This window comes from Cupressus sempervirens, chromosome 1, assembly GCF_028749045.1.
Source record: "Cupressus sempervirens isolate cs-2001-9-10 chromosome 1, ASM2874904v1, whole genome shotgun sequence".
Lineage (NCBI taxonomy): Eukaryota > Viridiplantae > Streptophyta > Pinopsida > Cupressales > Cupressaceae > Cupressus > Cupressus sempervirens.
The window spans coordinates 785,337,223-785,354,635 of NC_143118.1; the positions used below are offsets into that span (position 1 = coordinate 785,337,223).

General features: G+C 33.4%; 1 pseudogene; it reads right to left on the minus strand.

Annotated features, from left to right (window-relative positions):
* LOC149580211 (uncharacterized) overlaps window positions 1-8,630 on the minus strand; it is a 198,958-nt pseudogene extending 190,328 nt beyond the window's left edge.
* Window positions 8,631-17,413: the final 8,783 nt, after the last annotated feature.

The window sequence follows — 17,413 nt, forward strand, 5'->3', positions numbered from 1 at the left end:
TTATTAACAATATTTTCTTTCTATATTATAATAATTTGAATAATAATATTTCATTGTGTATTATTAATTATTTAATTAACATTATTATTATTATTATGATTATGATTATATCTAATTTATCTTTTTGTTTAACTTTGTATTTAGGCTCTATTATCATTCAAATATAGCTTTGAAAATGGGATATTACATTATGGTCAAGGATATGAAGTTTATGGTTATGATCAACCATCTCGGGATCCATCAATGTATGGTTCCGAGGCTTATCCTATAATTGGGGTTATCAACAAATGAATCATAGCCATTGTCTACCAAACTTTACTAGTCCATTATTTCCTTTTGTTATAGGTTTTTTAAAGCAATTTATCATAAACATATTATTTAGTTCATTGTTACATTTATGAATTAGAACCACTTTCCCTATTACTAGGAATAACATAATCAAATTCCTATTTTTATGTTATTTGTAGACTAAGGTTCAATAAATGTCAACACTAGGTGTAGTGAACACTTTTAAAACCCACCTAAGCATAAGGAAGAGGAAATATTTGATCATTTGGCACCTCCATATGTTAAAAAGTGAGTATTTAAATTGATTTTATTTTGTAGTTTTTAATAGATGTGATTTTTTAATGGAGTTTGATATTTTTTAATGCAAAGGTCTATATGGTTGACATAAATTTCATAATCATTTGTATCTTTATTTGAGAAGTTAGCACAAGAAACACTATGTGTGTGTTGCCAAAGTGATCCGAATTATATTTTATAAGAGTCTATCACTACAAGATTTTAGAGAAGTGTAATTGATATGAAAGATAATTTTAAAAGTTTGAACAGAAGAATTCAAAATTGTTGAATTGTTATTGATAAAGATTCAGATTGTTGTTTTTCATAATAACTACAAAAATTGTTCTTTGAGAAGAGTATGTCATGTTATAGTGACCATGATCATAGTAGATCTAACGTTGGGAAGACAACTTTGTCAGTTTTTTTGCATTATTCTTTAAAGGGTACCAGCTCAATGGAAGAGCACCTACTTTATAAGTAGGAGGATGGTGGTTCAATTCCATCATATCCTAATATGACTAAATTAATGATTAAATAAACTACTTAATAAACTACCAACTATATTACCAAATATACTACCAAATATAATACCAAGTATACTACCAAATAAACTACCAAATATATTACCAAATATACTACCATATGTACTACCCAAAAACCTACTAAATCAACTACCAAATATACTACCAAATATACTACGCGAAAAACTATCAAATATACTATCAAATATGTTACCAAATAAACTACCAAATCAACTACCAAATATACTACACAAAAAACTACCAAATATACTATCAAATATGTTACTAGATAAACTACCAAATAAGTTACCAAAATTACCAAATAAACTACCATATAAACTACCAAGTAACAATAATAAATGGCTAAATTAATGACCTAATCAATGATTAAAATAACTTGGTCATAAATTTGGTTGGGAGATAAATGTTTGGCAATAAACTACCATTGGTCATGTGATCAAAATTAGTCACGTATCTACAATTTTTAGTAGTTTATTTAGTAATATATTTTTGTTTTTGTACTAGTGTTAAATGCGATGTTTTGAAGGGTATATGGTTGATTTTAACCTATTTTTTGTCATTACAAATTCAAGTGAGAGCAAGTAGAGTGAAGAGGTGATTCACAATCTAATTTGAAGCATTTTACAAAGATCCTAGTGATGATCAAGCATCAATTCATCAAATTTTTGACATATTCTTCATAAGTTGAGTTACATAGTTTAAAATTTGTTAAACCCTAATTTGACAAAATGGCTTCTAGTTCAAAGAATGTAAGGGAGAAAGAAGTTTTTGATGTCCAATTAGTTAGTAAAGAGGCCAAACAACCAAATTACAAAGCCATCCTAGACATTGCTTATAAACAAGACCCATCAGGTGCATTATCCATGATTCCACCTAAGGTCATAATGGTATAGGACATAGAAAATGTTAAAACTACAAAGTACGAGGTATAGGTGATATGGAAATAAGGAAATCTTATGATAAGTTATGTGAAAATGGTATTTTGAAGGAAGAATTTAAGATTGTTGAGAGAAAGGGTTTGACCCATACCATAGACTTCCCTAGAGTATTCAAAATAGAATGGATCAAGATAGTGTTAAGAAAGATACAAAATGGATGTCTATGGTTGGAAGGAGGACCAATCAAGATTTCAAAAAGAATTGTTCATAGGGTGGCTGGTTTTCCAACCCTAGATTGGCCAAAGACCCTACAAAGTGACTCAAAAGAGGTAATTGAGGACACAGGTGGAAAACGGAATAAGTGTGGAATGACAATAGATACCATCATAGATGAAATAATTGACTTTGTAGTTAGGGTTATTTCTCATAAATTTTATTAATCAAGCATATTAAATAGTGTGTCCTACATCACAGTTGATGTTGATGATAAAATTGTCAAGAAAGATCACACTTATGATCTTGCAGAGCTTCAATTAGAACAAATAATAGAAAATCTTGGAGCAGTTAAGAAAACCAAGAGTGCACAATGTAAATTTGGATCAATAGTTGTGTACATATTATTCTATGTATAGAATGAATTCCCATCTTTTGGTAAAATATGTTAGAAGACAAATAGATTAGTGGTTGTATAGATCAATGTATATATTGAGTAGATGGGTGAGAACTTTGAAATAGTTATGACAAGCTATTTTGAAGACTTCAAGAAGTCTATGAAGTAGAGAATGAAGATACATGTCTCTTTAGTTGAACAATACTACAATGACATATAGTTTCTTATAGATATTGATTACACATACATATAGGCAACAGTACCTAGGGTAAGATGGTTAAGACCTCTAGGATATGAGATTAACATTGATGAAGCCTCAACTACCATTGTTGCACTCCTAGTAGAGAAGATTGATAAAGTACCAAGATATTTGGTAATTATGATGTTATGAAGTCCAAAATTGAAATGGAGTTAAGGAAAACCTCCACAATAAAAAATAAAGACAAATTGGTGAGAAAATTAAAGGCCAAATTTGGAGAAGGTGCATGAAGAGGAAGAAGAAGATGATGAAGATGATGAAGAGGAAGAATATGAACAAGTCTAAGAAACTCTTTCTTTAACCCAAGGCATGTGTGAGGACATTGAAGAAGAAGATGTTGAGGAAGAGAAAACTAAAGAAGCACCAGTACAAATAGATCCTAAGAAAAGAAAGGCCAAGGCACAACCTATGGCAAATACAAAGGTAAAGAAGACTGGTAATCCTAGCCCAGCAAAGCCAACAACACCAACAAGCAGGGAAAGTGCAAGGGCCACTACAAAAAAGGCCAAAGAGAAAGTCAAAGAAAAAATAAAGGCTACAAAAAAAGGGGCCCACAGTAGAAGAAACAAAGGAGAAAATGCATTGCACAACTAGAGACTAATGATGAAAGGACATAATATGAAGATACAAGCTACTTTAGAGTGGTAAGTCACATAGCAAAATTTGATCTTAAAAATATCTGTGAGAATGTTAAGAATAATGCAGATTTGATAGGTTTGAAAAATATTGATTTTGAGAAACTTGGTAGAGAAGAACAAAATTTGATTGAGGAATCAATAATAAAATGCCTAAGGATTTGTATACTATTGTTGAAAATAAGTGGCATTATTGTTTAAACCTAGAGAAAATAATTAGAGAATCCACACTAGCCCAGGCAATTCCAAAATTGAAAAAAGGACAAATTGTGAAAGCAAATAGGAAATATGGTGCATAGTTTGCACCAAAATATAGGGCATTTAGTATCCTTTAGAACAATATTGAAGATGTTGTCAAGAAATCCACCCAAATGTGGAAATTGATCTATGGGTTGAAAATTGTCAAAGAAGGAGAATAAGATCCCTTTGAAGGTAGAAACAATGGAGATGAAGATGAGGAAAAGGAGGAGGAAACTAAAAAAGATAAAACTATTGTGGAGGAGACACAAAAAGAAAAAGATGACATGGCTATAGCTGAAAAGCAGGAGGAAGAACAGAGTATGCAAGACACACAAATGACTAGTATGAACCCTCCACATGGCATAAACATGCTTGCAAAAACTATAAATATTACGGATTTCATTGATGTCTATACTTAGAAAATCAATCATTTAACTATAGAAGACCTAAATAAGATTCTTGACTAATCCACACTACAAGCTAAATTTTGTGAAAATCCAATAGTGGTCAGCATTGATTAACTTTAGAAGGTAGTAGCTAACATTATAAGGGATAAGGTGATTACACAAGAACCTCCTTCTACCATTTCTTTAGCTACTAGTTCTCAAACTTTAATATAAACATTAGTAGACACATCCACAAAGGTTGACATAGCTATTAAAATTGATTTGGTCAAACAACAACAAAATGCAATAGAAGAGAAAGAAACAAAAAATGATCAACTTGATGCACAAACACAAGGTACAAGTAAGGACATACCAAAGGAGAAGGAGCAAGAGGTCATTTAAGCATTGGTACAATAACCAACATCTAACCCTCATACAAAAGCCCTTTAGAAGTTGAGCACTAAAGTTGTACCAATATAGACCTCAGCACCAAACTCAAGTTCCTCTAAGGTCACTAAGGTAATTCACTATGGAGATGTAACTTTAGATAAAAAAAAATAGTGATAGATAAGTATTATTATGCAACCATAACATTATAATAGATAGGAATAATGCAACAAGCTTTGGAAAAGAAGAAAATGCAGGAAATACTAAGAAAGGAGTATAGATAGAGGCAAGCATTACAAGAAATCGAAGACATCTTCTTAGATACATTCAGCTTACCAACACTTGATATATCAAAGCCATTATTAGAATAGTTATCAAAAATTGTGAAGAGGGTGAACAATGAAGACTAGGACACTAATGCCAAACTTTTGGAATGGTCTAAAAGAAAATTTCAAGGGAAAGTAAATGAAAAGATATTTGGTGACATAGCACTGATGCAAGTTGAATTGGCTACAAAAATTGAGAAATTAAATAAGGTACTCAAAAACATATTCTCATTATACACCATACTTTGTGATCCCATACTCTTCACTCAAGAAATAAGCCATATAATTATGAGTCTGGAGAGAAATTTAAAGTCTCAGGTATGCAATTACTTCATAACCCAGCTCAGAGTGAGAAGCATTTTCACTCATTGCTTCAATCATAAAGTCAACTAGCTATGTTAATAGTAGAAGAGACTAATATAAGAGCCAAGTTGACTAATATCCAAGCCTCCTTTACCCCCCATATGGAGATACTCCATAAAGAACTAGGATATGTAGAAACTTTGTTGAAAATAGATCCTAATACTTCTACATTAGATGGACTAGTTCAACTTACAATAGAGATAGAAATCCAAATAAAGTCATTGGATGTTGCATGTGAAAATTGGGATGCTGCTCTAAAATAATTATGGAGGTCCAAAATCCTTTTTGTATAGATACACTCTAATTATCTAGACCCTTTCACATAAGTGTCAAAAAGGGGGATATATATATATATATAAGGGGGGAGATAAAAGAATAAAATGGGGAGATACAAGTGAATGAAAAGGGGGAGATAAAAAAAAAAGGGAAAATAAACCAAAGGGGGAGAAAACAAGGAAATGAATAGATAAAGAAAGAAGAGAATAATGAAGGGGGAGCTAAATCAGTTTTTAACCCTACTAATATACATTTTGAAGAATATAGATACAAAGACAAACATAGACCAAAGCACATATTAGATGACGAAGCATTAGTTAAAAATAAATTGAAGATGAAGAGCATTAGCAAGAGACAAATCTACTTAGTATGGAGAAAAGATTTTTGATATAGATTAGGAACATTAACTTAGGGGGAGTTATAAGTTTTGAGGTATATAGGTTATTAAAAAATTTTGAAATTTTGAAGTTTTGTATGTAAGTTGAGTTGTCAATATGATTATACTCGAGAAGATTAGATTAATTATGTATAGTTAAGTTTTCTTTTACACTCATGTCAAAGGGTGAGATTGCTGATCTCATATTGGTTTTGACAATTGAGTGTCAAAACACTTAAGAGATTTACTTAGTTTATGCCAAACTATTAATGCATGTTGAGTGTAATATGTAAATACAAGACTATATTGAGTCACTCAAGTGCCAAGAAGATAGACCATACCAAGTGATTCAAGTGTTGAGTAAACAATAGATGTCGAGTAGTTTAGGTGCTAAGTTAGAATAAAATTATAGTATGTGTCGAGCATCAGTAACCTCAAGTGTCGAGTGATACAGATTGGTCATACTTGTTTGTGATTGTACAAACAACTATGTAAACCATTTTTTAGCCGACCAAAGAATATAATATGATCTTTTGAAGATAAGGATGAATTTTTATGCATATTCCTGATGCAATTACATGCAACCAATTAGAAAATGGGAAGGATTAAGTACCAAAAAAGAAGAATCTCAGTTGTAGATTCATACCTAACCCTAAGCCACCAAAGTCTTTGTAAGGAAGACAAAGCCCCAACAAAAAAATATAGAGAGGAATTAGGAGAGTATGAAAGAGATCATGTTACAAAAGGTAAAAAGGGGTGAATGATTGAATTTTTTCAAATAAAATTCAAGGTGACTTAGCAGTGAGAGTAAATTGCAGAATTAGTTGGAGGAGAACAAGAATAGAAGGATCAAGAAGGACACTATACTAATTTGATCTTTAATCATGAAACTAGAACCAATCATAAGATCTATGTTGAAATATCCTAACAGGTGATTTATTTGAATCTCCTAAGTAGAGTAGTCCTAACAGGCTTTACTAAATCTATTAATAGGGTGGCATTCCATGTGAATGACCAAAAGTTCTCTAACTAGGCACACTTCTAATAGGGTGTTGAAATCCTCTAACATAGTGGGACTTAATAGTCCTTGTAAGCCTTTAACAGGTTAGATCATGATTCATGGTCAAACCATTGTAACCTTAATTGGCTACACTTTATTGTTGCAGTAGTGAAGATTTTTGAGTGTCATCCCCACCCTAGTTTTACCTTCTCTTTGCAGGGTTTATGGGTAATCATGTTTGGTTTCAAATGTGTGATTGATTATATGTTTACATGATTTAGATGTATGTGCTTTACATGTCATTTCAATTTATCTATTTAATGCATGAAATGGATGAGTGATGAAAAGTTTCATGGGTTCCTAGTTTAACTACTGATTCACCCCCCTCCCCCACCAGAAGTTTACCTTTCCTACTTGTAATTCTAACATAAACATGTTTACATTGGAATAAAGTAATGATTTATAGTAACCCATTTTTTTGTGTTAAAAGAAGAAGATAAATGCAATGTACCTCCATGGAATTATTAGAACTGGTTGTAGATCCATCATATTCTAGATAGAATTCAAAACTTACTTCTTCATCATCTTCCTCTAGCTCATTAAGTTGATATTCAATATGCTACTCCTTACTAATCTTCTTTACATGAGGTTCATCTACCTCAAGAGAATTGGTGAGAAAGGTACCATAGATTGATTTCTTGAAACTTGAAAAGATAGAGTGAGGGAAGAGTGCAAGCATTGCAGTTATAAAGCTGAGCAATATAGTGATGAGAAACTTGAGTTAAAAGACTGCAAGATTGCCCTTAATTCAAAGACTTCAATCAAAAAATAATAAGTGTCACCTCATTCTCGTAGTCCTCTTTAGCTGACTACAAATGTTTAGAGGTAAATATTTCCCATTTACCAGTCTTATATTTTCCTTTTTCTCTCTTTGCTTGCATATGCTTGTATGCTTGTCTTAAATTGATAATACACTCATAAAAATATATTTCTCTAGTTGTACCATTTAACATAAAAAGGGGGGAAATAAAGAATAAATAAAATATTGTCTACCTTTGTGTATCACACTGCTTTTTAGTTCCTACAACCAAACACAAAAATGTGAGGATTGAGGACATAATTGAACTATACTTATGTAGTATCACATATTTAGAAGATACTCTGACAAAACAATAATATTAGATTTATCACTTTTATGTTTTGTATATGTTCTGTGAGGAAAGCTTCATCCATAAAAGTAATTTTCATGGTAAAACAATGATCAAGTATCTAAGATCATTAGTTCAAACTTTCAAGTCCATAAAACCAATATTCTAGTATTGTTCTCATTTCACCAAATTGGCAAAAAACTATGTCATTAAGTCCAATGCTTGCCCCTTCCATTCAATTTTTTTTTTGTTTTTTTTTGTAGAGATATTAGGTAGAAAGTGGGAAAGATGGAGGTGGGGTGAGAGGGGAAACATAAATGAAAATGTTAAAAGAGCATTTCTTGAAACCCTAGATCCATATCTCATTAGGAAACTACCATGGGAAGATCAAAGATCAAGGGATGATGAAGCACACTTATGGAACATAGCTTTTGACTAGAGCATGAAGCATGATTACTTGTTAGTTTAGTACCAACCTTTAAGTAAAAGCAACTGATTGGATCCTATATACCCTTACTCTTAATTGACTCTTATTCAACTAAAAATAATTTGTAGAATTTTCATTCCAATATTGTTAGGTATTGAATTTACCATTGATGGTATTGCCAGGGGCCATCCAGAAGCAACATGTGCTGGTCATTGATAAGAAGGGAATTTTTCTCCAAATTTTTTGTAATCTTGGTATTAAAATCAATAAAAAAGATAAATGGGAAGCTCCCACATAAGAGTTAATCTTGATGTCTAATAAGGGTTGCAAAGAATTACTAATTGAAGATGACTCAAGCACTAGTAAAGGCATTGAGAAAAGGTTAATAGTCCTAATTGGCATTGAGATTGTATGCCAGAAAAGCTTTCGGGTGGATGAGAAAGTACTCCAAAGTGCAATTTGTTTACTACCATTACAAACAAAATTGAGTTATTGATTTGTTGGCTAACAAGAAATTGATAATAATATTACATTTTCAATAGAAAGCTTTGATATATTGGCATGGGAGGATCTCAATAAAACTACTGACATAGATAAAGCACTTATAAATAAAATTTTCCACTTCATTAATTTTGGCATCTAGAAGCAATAGGTGGCTTGTACATTTACACATGCATGGCATGATTAGGCACCATAAGTGTATAGTGTGTGTGGTGAGATATTACAGCATCTGGTATTGAATAGGGCAGCTTCACATGTTGTAAAATGAGCTTCTTCAATCATTTCTTTGAACTTTCTACTGGTATGGTGTGTTGGGCCTTGTGTTTAGCTAGCTTGGGCTTCTTTGTAATAATGTAATCATGTGCTCCTTCTTCTAGAGATTTTTTGAGGAAAGCCCAACTTCATATTTCAAATTCAAAAGGATCTTTTATTGTCTAAATTGAGTTTTAGTTTCCATCAATGTGAATTTTGGGTCATAAAGAGTGTTGGAGAAGGGTCATTTTGGGTTATAAGCTACCTAGTGGATTTCTAGTCAAAATTTGAGGAGGTAATAAGCTATACTAATATAAAACAATTTATTGTTAATTTCTTTGTTTTAATGTTGATGGAGATGATTTTTTGTAATTCAGCTTCAAAGGAGCCTCTAGTAGTTTCTTATGAACTAGTCATGGCAAAAAATGTGACAATGAAAGAGTTTAATATCCTTAGTAGAAATGTAGGAATTCTAATGGAATTTTAGCAAGAATATAAGGATTCTAGTGGTTTATTCTTGAAAATATGGTTATTTCCCATCATCATGGATTGCTAGAAGAGTGTTTATTCCTGTCATAAAATGTACATTGAACACCTTGCATATCATAAAATAGCAATGCGAATGAAGTAAAATAAAATATACTTGGATAAATTAGAGTCTTAGACATTCTTGGAGAAACTATATGCTATATGTGATAGTAGAATAAATATTAAATGTGGTTGTTACATTAGAATATTGGAGAAACTTAGTACCAAATATCTAATTCATGGTTTATGGCTTTGAGAAAATGGTTTATGTGATACCACTTAGTGTTGTTGTGCAAAAATGTTTCTATTAAAAACAAGTACAAGAGTAGTTATTAAGTTTGGCTCGGTGACCTTTTGCTTGTCAATTAATGTTTGATTGAGCATCTCTTGTAGTTTGCATTTGTGAGTTGGTGAGGCATGGATTGAGAATGTGGCTACATCATTCTCATTTGCTTGTTCACATGAATGAATGCAACTAGGTTGTTTGATGCTTCAAAAGATTTGCATGGAGATTTTTCAAGTGCATTAATAGTTATGTTTCTTTAGATTATACAATGAGTATGTGAGTGTTATTAGAAGCTAGTTTTTTCTTTTGAAAATTTTTTCCTAAGGTACATCTAGTGTCATCTTGTGGTATGTTTGTCATTTTATTACACTGTGTATTCTGATTACTCGTTTCACATAACTTTCTCTAATATGGGTTATGTTGAAATGAATATTACTGCTACAAAATTATTTTTTGATTCTCTTCTTCCATATTTAAATGACACTCTAGGAGGGCAGAACTATTGGGGTTCATTTGTGTAGTATGGACTCGGCCAAAAATGACAAGAGAAAGCATGGTGAGCAAGGCTAGCAATCAATGGAAAACTATTTTGAGGATACGTGTCTCCCTTGTTGGGATATTCTCAATTTTTGATAGCTAAAGGGATGGTATTGTTATTGTGGCTTTCCATTCTTTGTGTGGGCTCATATACGGGTGGCACCCTATCCCAATAGTCCCAATGTCTCTTAATGCTGACTTTTAGAAATACAATGCATTAGTGTGCGATGGGATTTCCAATATGTGTGCTTAAAGGTGGCAACTGATATTTGTTTAATGTTCCTTGGATTTCTCTATTGTATATAAGAAACTTTATAGAATACTACCAGCAGTAACATATAAAATCATTCAAATATAAAGCCCAAATTTAATGGAAACTCTAAAAAATAAAAAAAAATAAGCATTCAATAAGAGATGTTTATAAAGAGAGACAATAGTACAAAGAATCTAAACAAATAAGAAAATGTATTGACCAAGAGAAAAGATCAAGAATATCAAAACATGGAAAATATAAGGAAATAATGATGACAAGCTACCTTCCTCACATAGTTTCACTAGATAAAACCTCGCTATATGACCTATTTATAGTTCTCCTACTTCTTTCAGTCTGTTGGCCTTGTACTCAGTAGGCCTAAAATGGGGGATCTATAAAGTATCAATCCATCAACAAAAAAGATGAACACCATTACTCTATGGTGCAAGTTAATCACTGATGAAGCAAATGATGAATAAGTGCCCTCTTCACAACCTTTACAACCATAATTTTGACCTAATCGAGATTAGAAATATATCACGAAACTATGATACACAAATGCAATGAGGACCTACAATGTAGAAGGACCCAAAAATGTAGAAAAAAATAATGTCAATCAAATGCCACAATAACAAAACCCTTACACCATGCTTTAGCTCTAGCTCCTTCATGTTGAGATAATGAGTTTTGCACACATTGCATAATATTATTATATTGTATTATTTTACCTTATTATGTAATGTTGCACCTATATGGACATGCAACATGGAAAGATTCCCATGGGATATACTTGATGACTTCTATTGTAACATTGTGGTAATATTTCATGTAATTATTTAATATTAGGGAAAAGAATTAAATGTCCAATATTAAATGTGGGGTTAGGAGGTTAGGTAGCACATTTTTTATGTAATACCACTTGGTGGTTTTGTGGGACTTGGTACTATATAAGTAGCCACAAGGGTAGTTGTTTTATGAGCGAGAGAGAAGTGAAGAAAAAGGCAAGAGTTGAGTGGGAAAAGGATTGATAGTTAGCCAAGGAAGCATTTGTGAAGGTTGGAAGTATGGCATGACATGTGTGGATTCATGCTTGTTCACGTAGATTGATCGATGGTGGCTATGAGTTTGAAGGCTTCCATGGTTGTATTGCAATGGTATTTTTTGTTGACTAATACATGGTGATAGATGCTTTTGGAGGCTATGTTTTTCACTCAATGAGGGTTTCCCAAGGAATATCTTGTGTCACATTTTTGTGTGTATGTTGTCTCTTCTCTTGTATGTGGATTTCAATTCTATGTTTATTTCAGATCTATTATGGGTTATGTGGAAATGGTTATATTATTTCTTGCAAGTTTCCTTAAAAGTGGTATCGGAGCTATCAGTTTATTATCATAACCCTAGATTGAATCCATGGGAATGCATGAGAGGGTAAAAGAAAGGAAAAGATACATTGGTTTTTTATTGTAGATCTAAAGGTTTTGGCATTTTTTTTATGATGGGATATTGGTAGATTTTGGGCATGTGAAATTTTTTGTCAAAATAAATTTTGGATGTTTCATTTAATAGAGGGTTTTAGGGGTTAGTTTGCATAAATGACCACCTCAGTAAAAGTAGACCTCACCAGTAGATCTAGGTCAAAATTTGCATAAATTTTGATAAATAATATGCCTTAGTTTGGCCATGTTTAGAGGAAATGAAAGAGTTTCTTAGTTTTAGCCCATGGTGGCCATCAAATTTAATCCCATCAGAATTTTTGTCGCACACACAAAAAAAATGTAGTGAAAATGGTAAAAATATTGTCATAGTAAAATGACCATAACTTTCTCTTAGGATATTAGATTTTGAACTTTTAGTATTCAACATAGAGCTCTTAGAGAGCTCTACACATTGGTTCAAATTTGGTGTAGGTTTGGAATGATTTATTTGGTTATATATTAATCTAAACAGTTTATGACATTTATTGACTATGGTAACATTGTGAGTTTATGACATTGTATGTTTAGAGACTTAAGATTTGATTTCATTGTATACTTAGTTCATATTTTAGATTGTTCTCATGATGGTATGGTTACCAATATTTGATTTGGATATGTGTGATGATTTATTGGGTCTACAAGTTGTGCAGTGTTGTAAGCGGTCTATACTTGCAGGTTGAATTTATAGCTTGGTTATGGGTTGTCTTTTCCCATTGATCTTTCATTGTTGATGCATATTTAGACTGGTGGCTTGGATTTGGGTTTTCTATGTGTTAGATTGTGGTGACTGATCAGGAAAGTACTGTACATACTTCATAAATAGTGGGGTTCGAGGCATCACCCCAAATTTTTTTTTTTTTTTTTTGGGTAGTAGCCGACATGGTAGCTGACATATTATGGACAACATATGGCCGAAATGTTATAACCCTAAAGCAGTTTAATACTTGTATAAAAGGGCTTAGGGTTGGGTATTTTTTATAGTGTTGTGATACAAAACTGGTTCTTGCAGCGGTATTGATCTGTAAGGGATTACGAATTGTAATCAGCTTGTAATCACTGGATTATAATAAGATCGGACTTGCTATTTGGTGGACATAGCCCAGGGATTGGGTGAACCATGTTAAATCTTGGTGCGTTGTGTTTTTTTTTCTGTCTGTTCTATTATTTTCTGTTATTGGTTATATTTGCATGTAGTTTTTATTTCTGTCCGTGGTTTATCCTAACAAGTGGTATCAGAGCAAAGTTGTCTTTCAGTTATCCTCTGTAGGAAAGTCTCACAGTTAAGTGGGAGTCTCACAATTGAGTGGGAGTGATGGCAGATGAGGGTAAGTTGAGGGTTGACAGGTTTAATGGGCAGAACTTCCAGTTATGGAAGATGCAAATGGAAGACTATTTATATCAAAAGGATTTATGGAAGCCATTGGAAGGAAAAGCCAAGAATCAGGGAACTATGTCAGAGGCTGAATGGGATCTTTTGGATAGAAAGGCACTCGAAAGCATTCGGTTATGCTTGGCACCATCGGTGGCATTTAATATTACAAAAGCAAAGACGATAGAAGATTTGATGAAAACCCTAGCTACACTGTATGAAAAGCCCTCCGCTTCAAATAAGGTATTTCTCATGAAGCATTTATTTAATATGAAAATGGTAGAAGGTGGATCTGTTGCAGATCATTTAAATGAGTTTAATACTATTACTAGTCAATTATCTTCTGTGGGTATCAATTTTGATGAAGAAATTAGGGTTCTCTTGATTTTGTGTTCTTTGCCTAAAAGATGGAATGACTTGGTAATGGCGGTGAGTAATTCTGTTCCTGGATCTAGTACCCTAAAATATGATGATGTGATCGGTGTTATTTTAAGTGAGGAAACTCATAGAAAATCCTCAAGTGGATCTACATCAGGAAGTGCTTTAAATGCACAAAGCAGGGGCAGAATGACTGAAAGAGGAAGTAAATTTGGAAATCATGGGAAATCAAGATGAAAGTCAAAGGGGAGGAGGTCTCAATCGAGAGGACCAAATGATTGCTGGTACTATGGGAAACCAGGGCACAAAAAGAAAGATTGCTGGAATCGAAAGAAAAATGAAGGAGATAAATCAAATGGAGACAAGGAGGCAAATGTGGTAAGTAACAAATCTGAAGAGGATGCTTTGCTTCTATCTTTAGAGAGTGTTGATGATTCATGGGTTTTAGATTCTGGTGCTTCATTTCATGCTACACCTCATAGAGGTTATTTCATTGATTATGTCCAAGGGGATTTTGGGCTTGTTTATTTGGGGGATAATGAACCCTGTCAAATTTTTGGAAAGGAAAAAATTAAGATTAAGTTGTAGAATGGGAATCATTGGCTACTACATGAGGTAAGACATGTTCCAAAACTAAGTAGAAATTTAATTTTAGCAGGGCAACTCGGTGATGAGGGTTGTGTAGTTACTTTTAATGATAAAAATTGGAAGGTTTCAAAAGGTTCCCTTGTAGTAGCAAAAGGTGTGAAGGTAGGCACCTTATATCTCTGTATAGGTCATATTGTTCCTTCTACTTTGATTGTTTCAGAGAAAAATGAATATTCATGAACAATTACTGCAGTTGCGCAGGGAGAACAAATAGCTACTATAGATTCTGATATAGCGTTGTGGCACAATAGAATTGGGCACATTAGTGAGAAAGGTATGAAAGTACTTCATTCAAGGAAAGTTTTACCAGGTCTAAAATGTGTGAATATGGATTTTTGTGAAAGTTGTGTGTATGGAAAACAAAAGAGAGTGAGTTTTGTAAAGACAGGGAAGGAAAACAAAAAGGAGAAATTAGAGCTTGTGCATACAGATGTATGGGGACCAGCTCAGGTATCTTCCCTTGGTGGCTCTCATTATTATGTTACATTTATTGATGATGCAACTAGAAAAGTATGGGTTTATTTCCTTAGACAAAAATTTGATGTATTTCAAACTTTTAAGAAATGGAAATGCTTGGTTGAAAATGAGACTGGTAAGAAATTAAAATGTCTCAGATCTGATAATGGTGGTGAGTATTGCAGTCATGAATTTGAAGATTTTTGCTCCACTAATGGTATTCGTAGACAAAAACTTGTTCCAAGGACTCCATAGGAAAATTGAGTGGCTGAACGCATGAACAGGACTATAATGGAGCGTGCAAGGAGCATGAGGTTGCATGTTGGGTTGCCCTTACACATGTGGGTGGAGGCTGTCAATACTGTAGTATATTTGATTAATAGAGTTCCCTCTACTCCTTTGGGTTGTGGTATTCTAGAGGAAGCATGGACTGGTAAGAAGGTGAGTTATTCTTTTCTCAAGACCTTCGGTTGTGAAGCTTTTGATCATATAGACTCTGAAAATAGAACCAAGCTAGAAGCTAAATCAAAGAAATGTGTCTTTGTTGGATATGGCATTAATGAATTTGGCTATAGGCTTTGGGATTTTGAAAATCATAAAATTATAAGAAGTCGGGATGTCATATTCAATGAAAAAGTGTTGTACAAAGATCTGTTGCAGCAACATGAGAAGAAAGAAGATGATTATGTAGTGCTGGATGATACTCCAAAAGCTGATGTTCCAGCCATTCCTCATGATGTGCAACAACTGCAACAACAAATACCACACACACCAGTGAATGTTAGATAGTCAACAAGGCAAATTAGACCTCCACAAAGGTTTTCTCCCTCTTTGTATTCTATTTTACTTACTGATGTCGGTGAACCTGAAAGTTATGATGAAGTTGTGCAGGTGGATACTAAGATTCAGTGGGAGTCTGCAATGAAAGATGAAATGGACTCTTTGCTGAAAAATAAGACATGGGATTTGTGCAAGTTGCCTGCAAGTTAAAAGGCTTTACAGAATAAATGGGTTTATAGGTTGAAAGAAGAGGAAGGAGGTAAGAAAAGATTTAAGGCCAGGTTAGTTGTTAAAGGATTTGCACAGAAAAAGGGAATTGATTTTGATGAGATATTTTCTCTTGTTGTTAAAATGACTTCTATTCGTATTGTTTTAAGTCTTGTGGCTACTGAAGATTTGCATTTAGAGTAGATGGATGTTAAAATAGCCTTTCTTCATGGTGATTTGGATAAAGAAATATATATGGCTCAGCCACAGGGTTTTGAGGTCAAAGGTAAGGAGAACTTAGTGTGCAAATTGAAGAAAAGTTTATATGGCTTGAAGCAAGCACCTCGGCAATGGTATCTAAAATTTGATAGTTTTATGCATGAGCATGGATATAATAGGTGTCATTCAGATTACTATGTTTATTTTAAGAGGTTGGATGATGATAGCTACATTATTTTATGTTTATATGTTAATGATATGCTTGTAGCTGGGTCTAACATGGATCATATTAAGGGGTTGAAATGCCAATTAGCACATGCATTTGCTATGAAGGATTTGGGGGCAGCAAAACAAATCCTTGGTATGAAGATTAGTAGAGATAGGAAGAATAGAACATTAACGCTATCTCAAGCTAATTATGTTCAGAAGGTGTTGCACCGTTTCTCTATGGAGAATGCTAAAGCTGTCCGCACACCTTTACCTGGTCATTTGAAATTGACTAAGGAAATGTGTCCCAAGACACAAGAAGAGGAGGATAAGATGTCCAAGGTACCCTATGCTTCAGTTGTAGGAAGATTGATGTATGCTATGGTATGCACTAGGCCAGATATTGCACATGCAGTGGGAGTCGTTAGCAGGTATATGAGTCATCCAGGATTTGAGCATTGGAATGCAGTCAAGTGGATTCTCATATATTTGAGAGGAACATCCAATAAGTGTTTACACTTTGGGGGCTCTACTACTGATTTACATGGATATGTTGACTCAGATTTGGCTAGGGATATTGATACCAGGCGGGGTACTACAGGTTATGTCTTTACTATTGGTGGGGTAGCCGTGAGCTGGGTTTCTAGGTTACAGCAGATTAATGCTCTCTCCACTGTAGAGGCAGAGTATGTTGCTGCTACAGAGGCAGCCAAAGAGATGATATGGCTTCAATTCTTCTTGGAAGAATTGGGACATCCTCAGAAAGATAATTATTTGTTCACAGATAGTCAGAGTGCCATTCATCTTGCTAAGAATTCAGCTCTGCATTCTAAGACCAAACACATACAGTTGTGGTACCATTTCATTCAGTCAGTTTTGAAGGATGGACAGTTAAAGCTG